This window comes from Thermobia domestica, chromosome 16, assembly GCF_964235325.1.
Source record: "Thermobia domestica chromosome 16, izTheDome1.hap1.1, whole genome shotgun sequence".
Taxonomy (NCBI): Eukaryota; Metazoa; Arthropoda; class Insecta; order Zygentoma; family Lepismatidae; genus Thermobia; species Thermobia domestica.
The window spans coordinates 63,605,170-63,620,226 of NC_137469.1; the positions used below are offsets into that span (position 1 = coordinate 63,605,170).

At 35.8% G+C, this 15,057-nt stretch overlaps 1 protein-coding gene across 4 annotated transcripts in view; it reads right to left on the bottom strand.

Annotated features, from left to right (window-relative positions):
- Positions 1 to 15,057, bottom strand: part of LOC145673107 (oxysterol-binding protein-related protein 9) — a 443,064-nt gene that overhangs the window by 219,400 nt on the left and 208,607 nt on the right. The gene's annotated exons all lie outside the window — the stretch shown is intronic.

Consider the following 15,057-nt stretch of genomic DNA (forward strand, 5'->3'; position numbering starts at 1 on the left):
CCTTGACCGATTAACTATATTGTTATAAAATATTTAACGCACTGGAAGAATAGAAATGTAACACGATATAGTCTATAGATACTCTTGAGACAACATACTAAATCAGAATTTTGTAATTTAATTTGCCCATAGTCACGACACGAACAATCATAAAATAGATTCTCACACTTCATAATCGCTGCACTCTTTCAAGTCATCGTCTACTCAATGTGTATGACACTGAATATATATGGTAAACCCTGCATATCTTGAGATCAGTTGATTTAATAAAATAAATGGCTTTTTTTTTTTTTGTCTCACGCAAGGTCGTTTGTCTGAATCTGCCTGATAGCAGATTAGCAGACAATCGATTTCTACGACAAAGCAACACCTGCGCTCGAGCTGACGGTATGTTCAAAAGGAAAAAAAATAATAATAGAAAAAGGAACTAGAAAATGAATGAGGGGAAGCAGTTATTAATCAACCAGTGTACACTTACATATGTTAACAAGACAAGATTGTAGTTCGTGAGAATTTTTACTTTGTTATCACAATTCAATTTTTAAAATGATGATAAGAAAAAAAAAAAGACTTGGAACGGGAAAATGTGTCGGTTCAACAGCTCCGTCACTTATTTGGCATTTTGAACATCCTTTCTTCAACGTCTTTTAGGTGACATTTCGTTCAATATGACAGAAAAGAAAGCCTATTAACTAAACCAATCAATACTGGAGGGAAATCTCATCAAGAAAACTCATATATCTAAAGACCAAGCATACATGTAACTATGAAACTACTCACAGGTTGTGACACTAATTACACCGCTCTGCATGCATTCTGATGTTTTCAAATGAATAACATTTTGTGAACTGGATTTTTGCACTGATTTCAAATATGTATCAGTTATATATATATATATATATATATATATATATATATATATATATATATATATATATATATATATATATATATATATATATATATATATATATATCACGTCAGGTTTTTTGACAATTCGACATATTCAAAAATCAAGGTTTAGTGGAAAAACTACTTATGTCTATAGAAAAAAAAACTACTAGAAAACATTAATATATTTTATTAATTGCTAGAAGATTGACTTTAATTTTACTATGGGCGAGTCCTACGATGCTTGGTAACTATTTAACCAGCAAGAACTAAATGACTTGATCCGTAATTTGTATCTATCGAAAAAAAAAAAAAGTGCTTAACTCTTAGGCTCAAGAATCAAAGTGAAAGACTTACTTTCACCCGGGACTACTTTCTCTTGGTATAGACAAAGAGAACATGAGATTTATTTATTTATTTATTTATTTTTCTTGAACATGGATCAATGATCTACTGCCGTGACACCTTGTAGAATGGTTTGGCGTAACTTACAATACTTCAGATTGGAGATTTTTTAAAAACAAATTCATCGAAACCAAATTTCAAAGACGTCTTACTTCTTGAGTCTATTCCTGTTGCACATTCTATTTATATGAAAGAGACATATGAAAATGTTTAGTATTTGCTAGATTGTGTGGACTACAAAGAACACCAATGGCTTCTGAGTGGCGATTTTAAAGTTATAAGCCTCTTACTGGGACTTCAATCAGATTACACCGAACATCCTTGTTATCTCTACGAATGGGGTAGTCGTGCAAATGGTGAACATTGGGTTAAGAAAGAATGACTATCCCGAAAATTTCTATCACCTGGCATGAAGAATGTTGAACATGAACCACTCGTGAAGCGTTCAAAAATTGTATCCCCCTCCCCTGCATATAAAGTTAGGAATAATGACACAGTTAGTTCGTGCTCTAAATAAGGACGGTAAGTGTTTTAAGTACATATGCAAGGTATTTAGTACTATGAGCATCAAAAAACTCACACCTGGTATATTAATGGTCCACAGATAAGAAAACTTCTCAACGACACACTTTTTGAAAATGCCAAGACCTAAATGGAGAAGAAAACGTCGCAAAGCTTCAGAAATGTTGTGGAGAACTTCCTGGATAATACAAGAAGTCCTGATTATGAATATATTATAGAAGAGTTCCTGCAAGATCTTAGAAATCTTAGGTGTAATATGAGTATCAAACTACACATTTTACATGCACATTTAGAAAATTTCTCACACAATCTTGGTGTCTATACTGAAAAACACGGTGAACGCTTTCACCAGGACTTAAAGAATATTGAAAAGAGGTATCAAGGTAGTTGGACCAATAATATGATGGCCGAATACTGCTGGTTTCTGAAAAGAATACAGGCATTGTAACTCTTGGGAAAAAAGGCAAAACGAAGGAAACTGTTCCACACGTAGTAGGTTTTTGTATGATTAATTTTAGTCAGAAACAATATTAAGTATAGATTGGAGCTATCATCTCTTATACCTCTAACGTATACTTAATATTGTTTATGATTGTAGATCTTTGAGTAAACTATGGTATTTGTTTGCATTTGTGTGTATTTGGTTACTTTTGTCATTTGAAACCACTCTATGTACATGAAAAATATATATTATGTATTCTATATTATAATGTAGTTTGTACGTGTTGATATAAACATACCTCCTAATTTTCAGGAAAACGTGACGAAATGGGGGGGGGGAATTAATGTTACATTTAATCAACGCCCCAAATTTATAAGAAAATGCCACTCAAACCAAAATTATCGGAAGTTTTTTTTTAATGCACAGCAGTGTTAGCAAAGCTGAAGACATGTTCAATACAGATATGAGCTTGATTTATTGATGCTCTAGGCAAAAAAAAAAAAAAAAAAAAAAAGCGCTACCATATATCCTAATGGTCCGAGCACATCATACTGGTTTTGATTACTGGCGGTGAAATAGAAATTTTGGCATTCTCGCAATACATCACCTACTGGGCCGTGTTCAGTGGCGTAGCAGCTGCCCCCGCAACCCCCGCATTGCGGGGGGGCCCCGAGATAAAGGGGGCCCCAAAGTCTTGCGATGAATAAAGAAGTAGAACTTCAACCTTACTTCTATCGGCTTTAGAACTAGGGCCCCTTCTCTATACTTTGCGGGGGGGCCCGCAAAAGTGTGCTACGCCACTGGCCGTGTTTATCACAACAGGTGACCTACCGAAGATTGTCACCTTTTGCTAAGACTAAAGCTGGATACATTTATCAAAGATACGTGAATCGCCGGCTCATAATTTCCAAAGTTGTACTCTCCTCATGAAAGAAAGAAAGAAGAAGAAGAAGAAAACGACAGCTAACGCCGTGCAGATAGGATACCCAATATACACCTTATCCCACAATCGTGTCTGGTAAAGAGACCTCTCTCTTTCCTCCTCTTCTCTCTCTCAAACTAAAATCAGCAAACAACATGAGTCAATTCTAATTTTAAAATCTATAAAATGAAAGAATAAACACGAAACGAAATAATATTCATAAGTTGATGTAGGGAGAAATTTAAACACACACACAATGAAAAATTGAAACTAATGGATGTCTGTTTGACAGAAGTACAGAAGTCAGACAGGGAGACAAAAGAGGAGAGAAGAAGAAAAAGAAAAGGAGCACAGTTTAATCAAGTCAAGGAGCTCAGTTTAGTTTACGGAAATAATATGCTTTAAACGCTTTAGTTTAACGACACATGAATATGCCCTTAGGCTAAAGGATGAATGATTACGAAAGAACTTATAGAATAAAATGTGAGAAGTCAAAGAAAACCCACAGACACCATGTTATTCACCATGAACTCATATGACCTGGGATCGAAACAGGACCATACTCATAATTTCGTTTCAGATTCCGTTATGATACAAAGTATTCGCAAAAGCAAATACAGTTACAGCTCTTATTGTTGCTTTTCATGTTTAATATCTTTATAAGCTGAGATCATACCAACAGCAGTGCGATGGGTTGCCTGAACACTGCTACTATTTCTCCAAAAGGTGATCAATGACACGGGAATTTCGGATTACTGATTTATTTGCTCAGCCAATTTTCATAGTATATACTTGGACACAGATGGACTACATCAAAGTTCGCGCCAAGCTCTTTCCTATTTAATATTGTGATGGAAGTGTAGACGGGGAATTTGAAAAAACGGCTTCATGGACCATGTTACACGCAAACGATATTACCCTATATAGCAAAGCAAGGGAAGAGATGGGAAGTAAAATGGAAAAATAGGGACGAACTTTGGAAGAAGAAGGGATGAGGGCGATCTGACGATGGGCGACAATATAATCAAGAAAGTGAAGGATTTCAAATATCTAGGGACAATAGTAGATGAGCAAAAGGACGTAAAGAACGTAGTAGCACGAAGAATTCGGGTGGGATGGTCAAACTGGAAAGTCTCAGGGGTATTATGCGACACAGAAATTCCGACCACGCTCAAGGGAAAAGAATATAATGCAGCAGTGAGACCGGCCATGATATACTCACTAGACACAGTAGCGCTGAAGAAGTAGCATATAACTATAACGGAAACGGCAGAAACGAGAATACTGAGGTGGATGTATGGGGTAACAGGAAGGATCGCATCAGAAACGAATACATCAAGAATCAAAGGTTACCAAAACGAGAATGAAAGTGCAGAAATCGAGATTGAGATGGTCTGGACATGTGCTAAGTGGAAATGAAGAATATACATGGAGAAAGAGAAGTCAAGCAAATAAAAGCAGCTGGACTGCGAAGAAGGGCAGATCTAAAATGTGATGGGATCTGAAGGAAAAAAAAAAAAAACTGACGGCTGAAATGACATTAAATGCACATAGATCACTTTGGGGAACTCTCATCAAAAGCAATCACCCCACCTGAGTGTGAAAAACTGAGGAAGAAGAGTATATTTGGACACAGATAACCTAACCTCTATGTAGCATATACAATACTTCAATTACTAATCTTCACCTGAGATACCGCAAATATTGAATTTTCAATTTTGGATACTCAATCTAGATTATTTACGAACTTTCCCTGTTGTCTGTCATCTCTCTAACGTAACTCTCACAAGCATAAGCACTCTATGTTCATCATCGAACATTGAATATCTCAACATCCAATCCTACTTCCAATATTTACAACATACTGAAATATTGTCTACCTATGTAAACATTAAAGATCCTTCGTAACTACTTTCTCTAAATGATATTGACTGAACACGTTGAAGAAACGTAACATTCCTGTCGAACTCCTCTTTCAACTTCACTTTCCCCTAAATCCCTTCTTCTATCCTCACTAATCTGTTGGTTCATAAATGTATGAGTCTCTGATCCTTCTACTTCAACCCAATCTTAAGTCTTCCTGCTAGTCTAGTGCTTTTGTGCATCTTTGTTGTTCGAGGTTCCAGGTTCGATTTCAATTGGGAGAGACTTGGAATTTATACGCATTACTGTAGGCCCATGTCTCTTGTAGCCTCGGTGCTCAAAGGGACGCTAAACTCCAATCCAACCAACCAACCACTCTATCCATTCTTCTTTATTCCCATCATCAAGATATTCAGTTCACTCGGTCAATTGTCTGTTCTAAATTAATAAACACTACGTATATGTATGTCCTTCCCTTTTACAATAAATCTTCCCACGATTATCCTCAGTAAACCAATGGTGTGTGTTGTGCCACTACCTCCTCTAAACCCACTGTCCATCTTGATTTTCCTCGTTTGTTCTACATATAGTAGAACTTGTTCAATATCCGAAATAATTTTTCACTGCATGTGATATTAGATTAATATTGATCTGTACTTTCCGTCCAGTTTTTCATTCCTCCTCTTTTCCAGCGGAACAATCAAGGTCTATAAAAACCATCTGGCTAATTTTCAGCTTTCACACATTTCAGTTTTTCTTCCCTTTCTCCACATTTTTTTTTTTTTTTGGGTTAATTCAATACATATTTTATCCACTTCAGTTGATTTCCCATTTCTTATGTTCCGAATTCATTCTCAGTATCCTACACCATTTTGCGCTTTCACTTGTCTTTTATCATTAACATTTTGACTAGTCTATTCCTACCACCATACATTTACTACCTTGACACAAGTAGACATCGCAGGGCAAAACGACTTAGTGGAAACACCGATCGAGATTGCGAACAGCGGTCAGATCACCATAAGTACTACGTTACGTGTAGTTAGAACTGTTAACAAAATTATAGTATAATTCAAAAGGCATAGAAAGACATTCAAAAGGCGTAGACCCCCAGATCGGGTTGACCAAAAACCAACCAAATGCCTGAAACACCCAATCGTATAGAGCGAAGGGACCCAGCAAACCAAATCTGCCAATGACATCGTAGCCAAGCTTGATAAATCAGCATGAATCGTCCAGCAGTATTTGCAGTGACGGAATATATTGTATCGACGCACTGTCATGAAGATGTTTCTACTTATAAAACTACCAATGGCACGGATACACATTTCGGCCACCGTCATCCGTCATTTACAACACAACACAATACCTCTAGAACCATGTTGCATTCTTTCATGAAAACCGATTTTGCCAATTCTCGGACAACGGTCAACAGTAGACCACACAGAAGTGTCACGAAGTAAGGCGCATTAAAAAAAAAAAATCGTTATACAGGTAACCAAGAAAGTTCTATCGCTTTTTCATCCACCACCTTCGAACATCGATATGTCACCTAAGATATACCTGGAAGATTAAAAGTAGTCCTCATCAGCATCGACGAACTTCTGGCAACCTTCTGAAAGGCCACGGATTTCATCGCGGTAGAACTTGGTGGGCCGTAAGCGAAGAAGGTATCAAGTGCATTTTGCACCTCTACTAGATTTGAACTGGCATCCTCTAAGGTAATTGTCCAAGGAATGGAACAAGTGATAATCGGACGGTGCAATGTCCGGGAAGTATGGCGGATGCAATAGTTTTCCATTCAAGGCATAGAATGGTGTCCCGGGTCATCCTAGCCACGTGGGGTTTAGCGTTGTCCTATAACAGGAGGACCCCTTTACGATTCTGAAGTGTTGGCTCCAGTTTTGAGTTTTTCTCGAACACGGCTTAACTATTCATAGTACACAGTTGCATTGATACTCTGATCAGCTTGTAGTAGTTTCCGATGCACGATGCCGCGAGTAGTCCACCAAACACACAGGAGGACCTTCTGGTGTAGTGAAGGTTTCGGCTGTTTTGGAACAGGTTCATGGGATGCTAACCGATGTTGACTGCGCCGTTGAGCTTCGCGCAGGTGACTGCTCGCGTTGCCTTCTGGCCCGGAGTCAAATTATGTGAGACTCATCGACCCAACTTGTAGTGCTTCCCAAGTTGATGGAGGTGCTGCCGAATGGTTTCTCCACTCACACTGAATTGTAGTCCCAGTTCCTCACATGCTTGGCCACTGTTCGCCTCAACTGCTAAGTGAAGATTTTCATTTTGTACATGTCTTGGTCTTCCGGCACGTGGAGTGTTTCGTCACCGTCCTTAAACTTGTTAAACCATTGCTGCACTGTTCGCGTAGTCACGACACCCTCACCAAAGGCCTGGCATATCCTCCGCCCCGCTGCAGTGGCGTTTGACCCCAGTATGAATTCGTACAGCGTACACGCCCTTATGACCCTCTGTGGAGGTCCTATGTTCACTCTGTCCTTACCCAAGTTCACGGTGTAACTGAACTATCACAACCAGGTAGTATGTTGGATATACTTATACCAACAACTGACCTTTGCCTTATCTCCATTCGCATTCAACTCACGGTGTGAAGCCAATTGTACACAGACCTCTACAAAAAACGACAGAACTTTCTTGGTACCTTTATAGTATTTATTGTTGGTTTTATAACAGGTTTTAATTTCAACTTTTAAAAGACTAACCTTGGAGAGAATTAGAGAAGCTTAAGAAGTCCAATCCATGTTTCTTTCCCAGGTGTGCCAAAATTATCGCTTCTACATTAGTTATAATCTTTCCATGCGTTTCTGATTTTTAAAAAGTGTCCTAATTTTTTTCTATACTGTAATATATTCGAAATCTACTTTTAGAGATTCTCTTTCAAAATTATTTATCTGTGGGCTTAAATGGAAAATTTGGTCTACATGTGCTTTTGTTACATGAAAAGTGAACTGATTTTAATGGATTTACTAGCAGTGGATACTAGTTCAACTTTGGTGACAAATTTATTATTTCTTCCTGCACATATAATATACAAATAATATTAATAAAAATTTATCTTTAACTGTGACATTTACTTAATAGATCTGTGCAGTATGAATGAATGACCTCCCCGTTCTCCTGATCTCTACAACACATGACTTCTGTTTGTAGGATTATTTAAAGAACAAAGTATTTGTATCACCTTCAAAATTAGGAATTAATGACTGATTGATTCATTGTTTTGTATCTACGTCCTTGATTTGTCAGACCTATAGTTTACAGTTGGATCTGAACCACTGTAGTACATGCGATGCTTTATGGGGCCTCATGCACTAAAGATACGCACCAATTGACCAGAGAGGCAAGCTAAACAATTAATTATCTCAAGTTCAGGATGAGAGAAGCTGTTCATGAAGGAAAATGGAATGAGCTACATCTAAGAAGCGGACACTTCTCCAGTTAGTAACGAACGGTTCTGTAAGAATGTAAAGCTTCCAAAATTTGACCTTGAAATAACTGTAGCCCTAATCGCATAAAAAAGATGTAAAGCTACTTCGACATAATGAAGTATATATCAATCACTTACGCACAATCTGTACTATGGTTTTAATCGACAAATTTCATTTCCATCAGGTAGCATATATGCTACTTCCTATGTTTATAGTACTACCTGAGGTAGTTATATAATTTGAGAGAATACTTGAAAAACACAAATATCTCTTCACATTTCAAATGCTTGCAGAAGAACACGATAACATATCTTTTTCATTAGCGACGACTCTTGTTATCAGTGCTTACCATATTGCACATACAATCTCTGCGACAGTACCACTAATTACAGATGAAAACTGCTTTTGAAGACAGAAGGTCGATTTCGTCCTGAAACTGTAATCATCATTTAAATTTGAGAACAGCGTATAGCGAATTAAACGGAATGGAAATTCTTTTCACGTTTATCATTGCTGGATATATTTATCTAAATGCTACAAGTTCTTTCTCTCTGAAATGTCAAATCAATCTTTACATATCAAACAAATCATTCTATACGTGTAAATTTTAGGTATTAGTAGCAGTATTCAGATAGCAATTCGTTCAATATTTCCTGATTTAGATATGCGCTGGATAGGTATCTGCCTTCCTGAACTACATACATTAAAAAATAATATTTATAACAGGGGCGTCATTTAGGGGGGCAGGAGGGGGCATTGCCCCCCCAAGAGTTTGAGGAATACATATACTTCAATCGATTGTCTATTAATATACTAGTACAAGACGTGATAGTCTTATGTCGGTGGCGCTCTTGCCCCCCCCCCTCCTCAAGCGAAGTCTGAAATGACGCCCCTGATTTATAATAAATAGTCAATTAAAATGGTAACGTCGGTTCTGTGAAGTATCAAAACTTCCACACTGAGATCTTAGATGTTCAACATTCACCTACTGATCTCTAGAACTTTAAAGAACGATAGGAAATTTACAATATAATAAAACTGTTAACTTGGCTTCATTTTTTTAGAACTTACAATATTTTTCACAAGGTATTTACTTTCCTTTGTAATTCGATTACCCATGCATCTTGGAATTTAAACGAATGAAAACTAATATTCTATACTGCTAGTAATAGAAAGACGTTGGCCACTTCAATACAGGGTGTCTACTAAAATTCCAAAATAAAATTTCCTGACTTTTCTTTCAAATACAATTTCGTGACTTTTGTGACATACAATTTAGTAACATTTTCAAGAGCAAATTTCGGTTCGGTGAGTCGAATTTTCATGTATGTGATAGAAGTGTGCTTTGCTTGCGATTTGGTAGCGTCTAAAGTCGACCATAGACATTTTTGGTGGTTAATTTTGACGTTTTATAAAACAAAATTTTCCAGTCTATACTTATATTTGTACAGATGAAACAAATCGTGACCCAAAAGCTAAATTTCGTGACTTTTTCTTGACTTTTTTTTCCTGACCGTTTTCTGATTTCGTGACTTTTTCATGACTCGTGATTTTCGTGACCGATAGACACCCTGCAATAAAAATCCTACTGTGTATTTATTTAGTGTTCAGTGATCACATTTTGGACTGCATATCAAAACATTATTTAGGCCTATTACTAACGTTTCAGGTCAATAAACCCAAGATCAATGTGACTGATAGGAGGCAGCAAAGAGGGATAGATTTGTCAATTGGAAGTGACTTGTCCAACAATACAGGATAATGTACTGTTTATTGCTCTCACGTTCACTGTCGGCAAATGCATGTAGTAATCGGAATTTGTCCTCAATTGGTGTTTATTATTATTATTATTATTATTATTATTATTATTATTATTATTATTATTATTATTATTATTATTATTATTATTATTTTCAAGACATATCAAGAAACAGCAGTAATACTGTTTGTTAAGCTGTGTATATCTTTTTTTCTTTCCTTCTTGTACTCACAGCACTTTAATTTGACTGTATATTACTCTATACAAGGAACATACCAAAAAAGGCGATTTTCTTTTAACGTGGAACTGGCAACACTAACGAAGCGTGTGGGGGACCATACTCTAATATTCTGTGCCTCCAACATATATATAATTCTCAGTGTGAAAATACGTAAGTGCGGGTAGCAGTAATTTGAAATGGCTGCCGTAATTTGAAAGAAAATTCAGCAAAATGTGTGGTGAGATCTGTAATACAATTTCTCAATGCAAAAGAACAGAATGCAGCTGACATCCATCAGGAATTTATGTGACATTTACGAACCAACAATAATGAGTGGAAGAACGGGAAGATGTGCTTTTCGACAAGCGAATGCACGACAACGTACACCCGCACAAAACTACCCGTACTGTTGAGACAATTTAGAAATTCCGATGGGAACCTTAATCACCCCTATACGATCCAATACCTTGCCTCTAGTTTTTCTTCTTGTTCACCTCAAGTTTTTTTTTTTTCTTTCTTCAAAGTTTCAATGACAGTGAAGTTCTCAAGACATTAGTTTGTCGACTAGGTGTCTAACCTACCAAAAATGCTTGAAGCTTCATGCTGACTGTAGAAGAATAGCAAAGGTGTGTACTTGCATAGAATCAACAATCATTTTTTTCTCCTTTTATTTTCCTCTTTGCAATAACCAATCTTTTGATATGTGCCTCGTATGTGTAGAGCTATACAGATGTAGCCACTGCTATTATTACTCTATAAGCTGATCACATGTATTTTAGACATTTTCTAAGGAGCTACGGGTGGTACATTTAGTACGATTTTCGCTGTAATTAACATGTAGAATCTACAATGATAATAACCTGTAGCAAACTAAGACTGTATATGGAGAATATGAAGAGTGACTCGACAATTTAACCTTATTTAATTGTTTATTTATTTATAAATTTAACATACTTTCTTTATTTATAGGGTATTTAGACGTTTCCAGCAAGTCTTAAAGAAGTCAAGACGAGTATTTATGTAAGAAGTATGTTATTATTATAAGTAATTAAACTAGCTCAATACGAAGAAAAACCAATACAAAGACTTGGCATATTTAACCTATGTATTCCTAAGCTTCACAGAACTCATGCCTCTTGCTTTTTAAGTCATTTGCTCTTTTACACTTTTTAAGTCATTCGTTTATTACATTTCATACTTCTAGATTCTTTAAAAAGCGAAATCGTTAATATTCTTACCTTTGGACTGATCCCTATTTTCAAATAGAAGTTCATATTTGCAATGCTAATGCAGTATCATCAGACTGAATATATATAAAGTAGACCCTATTGAGGATAATAGAATTCAAAAAGGCACCTCTAAAAAGGTCCTCAATCAGCACCTAAAAACAGTTACTTAATACGGGAGCAGGAAGATTGAGTGTAGGAAAACTTAGTGTAAGAAAATTCGGTGCACGAAAATTTTGGTGTACGGAAAATTCGGTGTGAAGAAAGATTCGTTGTAGTAGACCGTAAGTTCCATTAGCAACTTAACTTTGAGGATGAAGGAGAGTATTAGTTTTAAGTTCAAACTTTGTGTAGAAAGTACTTTTACTGTCTACTACTAAGCAATTTTTAAAAAGACTGTGATCATGAAATGATTTGAATCTGAGATTTCGAGGGATTTTAACATTTCATGACCCTTATATAACGAGAAATTAGCTTTTCAATTGCCGTCCTTGTGATTTAGCGAAGCGACCATTGCTACCAATCGACATTTAATTGAAAACTTAATTTTTATTTTGTTTTAGAGGGGTCTTTTAGAATTTTCTACTTCCAAAAATAAATGTACGTTACTGGAGGAGTAAAGTTGAAAACTGCAGATTTTTCGAAAACAGTTCTAGCGATTTTATTTCAATTTTATAAATAAACATTTAAATCTAAATTGTTCAAAAACGACATAGTTTCTTTACTTAAGACGGAAAAATTCAAAGTGAGCAGGCGTTAGTGACCTTTCAAACTAAATGATTACATGCAGGTCACTCCCATAAAATAGTAAGAAGAAATACAAATCCACCACTTAAAGATTGTAGTCGCTTACAACCACTTTTGAAAATGGGAACATCGTTTAATATTTGAAAGGAGTGGCCTACAATTTGTCATTTTGACAAGTAATTCTGAATCTTGTATTTGTTATATATATATTATTCATAGTGTATATTGTAGGTACTTTTAGGACGAAGTAAATATTTTACTGAACTTTTATTTTTATTTACTATTTTAGTCTTTGTTCTTATTATTATCTCAATACCATTTTTACAACTATTATCTGATAAAACCATTCCACTTTATATTTCCCATCCCATTAACAATGAACCCCTTGAGTGCGAGGTAACAAGTGCAATCTCTAGTAAGGCTCATTTGAAAGTGTAGTGTGAACAATTATGACAGGAAAATTATTAGCTGCTAATGACTCATCATGTGCATCAGGAGGACGACAGAAAATGCGTATCTGGGAGGTGCAGAGATCAACCTTCTATGTGATGTATGCATTACACTTCACAAAATGGATATCGTCGACATTCACGAAATGTTCAAAACAAACCATTAACTTGCACCATGAACACCAATGAAAAATGGCACGCCATAGTATAACAAAATACTTTGGTTTGAGTAATATTTACCTGTACCTTGGGCAGAAAGTACTCATACATGTGCACTATACTTAGTAGAATGTTCATTTCATATTAACAAAAGAAGAATGTTTTTAATATATGTAAGTGATTATTATGGGATAGTTGTTGATATGGACATGTTTTATGGAATAGATCTTCTACTTAACATAATCTTTGACAATTAAGTTTTCAACACAAATCAATCTAATATAAATAATCTTTGCTTTTAATCATTTATGAATCGAATTATGATTCTTCACATTAACAAGAAAGAATAAAAATCATTTGAAAATCAATTTTCCAGTCTACTTAAAACTCTATTTAAGCATTTCAAGTATTTTTAAGAATCGTTTTCATTATTGATATTAACACATAAACTTTAAAATGAAAATTCACAAGAATCTATAACTAATATGGGTTTAACCTAATTTCATTGACGGTAATCATGTTACATTCGTACTTGCATATGAATCTAATAAAGTGCATTGTACCGCACAATCATGATTAGGTTCTACATTATGTTGTACATGTCTTTCATCGTGATTTTGATTTTGATATGAAGTGCCATCTCTTGATCTCCAATTACGTCTATCCACATAGTTAGCTGTATTCCTGGAATTTCTCTCGGTACTTCGATTGTTTTTATATCTACTGCTGTTGAGTGATCTGACATCATAATTACCATGATTAGTTAGGTTAGGCGGATTCCCTACATAACTTTGCTTATTTTGCTCATTTGGATTGCTAGAGTATACTCGGCTTAGGTTAGGTTTCATATCATTCACACTTCGGATATTTAAATTCCGAACTGGCACCAAATGATCTGAATTATTCTTATTTTTACCCATTCCTGATTGTGGATTCATGGCATGGTATTGAGTTTCGTAGCATTGGACAAGCATCAATAAATGGCTGAAACTCATACACTGTGTGGAAAATAAGATCTGTTGCAATTTAAATGGAAGCAAATTTCGAATCGATGCTATTATTCTCGATTCCGATTGCAAAGGATTAATGACCTTTAATTCGTTGTAGACATTTACAACAAACTCTACAACAGATTTATGCAATCGAGGATTGAAGTGTTGATTTCTAAGGGTGGCATCTCTATTTGCCAGCAAAAAGTCATTTTCATAATTTGCGATCAATGCCGCTTTGAATTCCTCATATGTACTAATGTGATCACGTATTGCTTTAAACCATAAGGAACAAGGTGGGAGTAATACATGGGGTATTAATTTCATATATTGTGATCGATCGATACACATTATATTGCATTCGTCTTGGAATTTCTCTAAGAAAGAAGTAGCATTCTCATTACACTTACCACTGAATTTGCTCATAGCTCGAATTTCACTCATCTTAACACTTAATTTTACCTTCTTTTTCTCATTCCTTGTTCTTGTTAAGTGATAGTTCCTATCCATGACGTGCTGTGTCGTCGTACCATCTACGTTTCGCTCATCAGTACTCTTCGGACAACTTTCTTCTAGTATAATATCCTCATCAGACCCCGGCGAAGGCGAGTTCATCTCTGGTGAGTGGGGCAACTCAAAGCGATCACTACCCAAGTTATTACGGTAAATGTTGTCTTTAGCCTGTAACGTTCTAATCTCTTCCTGAATAGTAGCTAACAACTGTGTATTTACACGTATGTTATTAGAATTGTTGCTGACCTGGATCTTTTGCTGTTTAATGGAAGATTCTATTACTTCTAAATCTTTTTTTACAGCACTAATTTCTTGGTTTTGGTGATTGTGCTTTTCTTGACAATCATCGGATATCCTTTTTAACTTTTCCTCGAACTGTGAGGATATGTCATTCACCACCTGGACAATCGTTTGTTTCGTTTCATCTGATTTCTGTTCTATCCGTTCTATCCGTCTACTTAATTCTTCATATTGCTTGTTAGCTTCGTC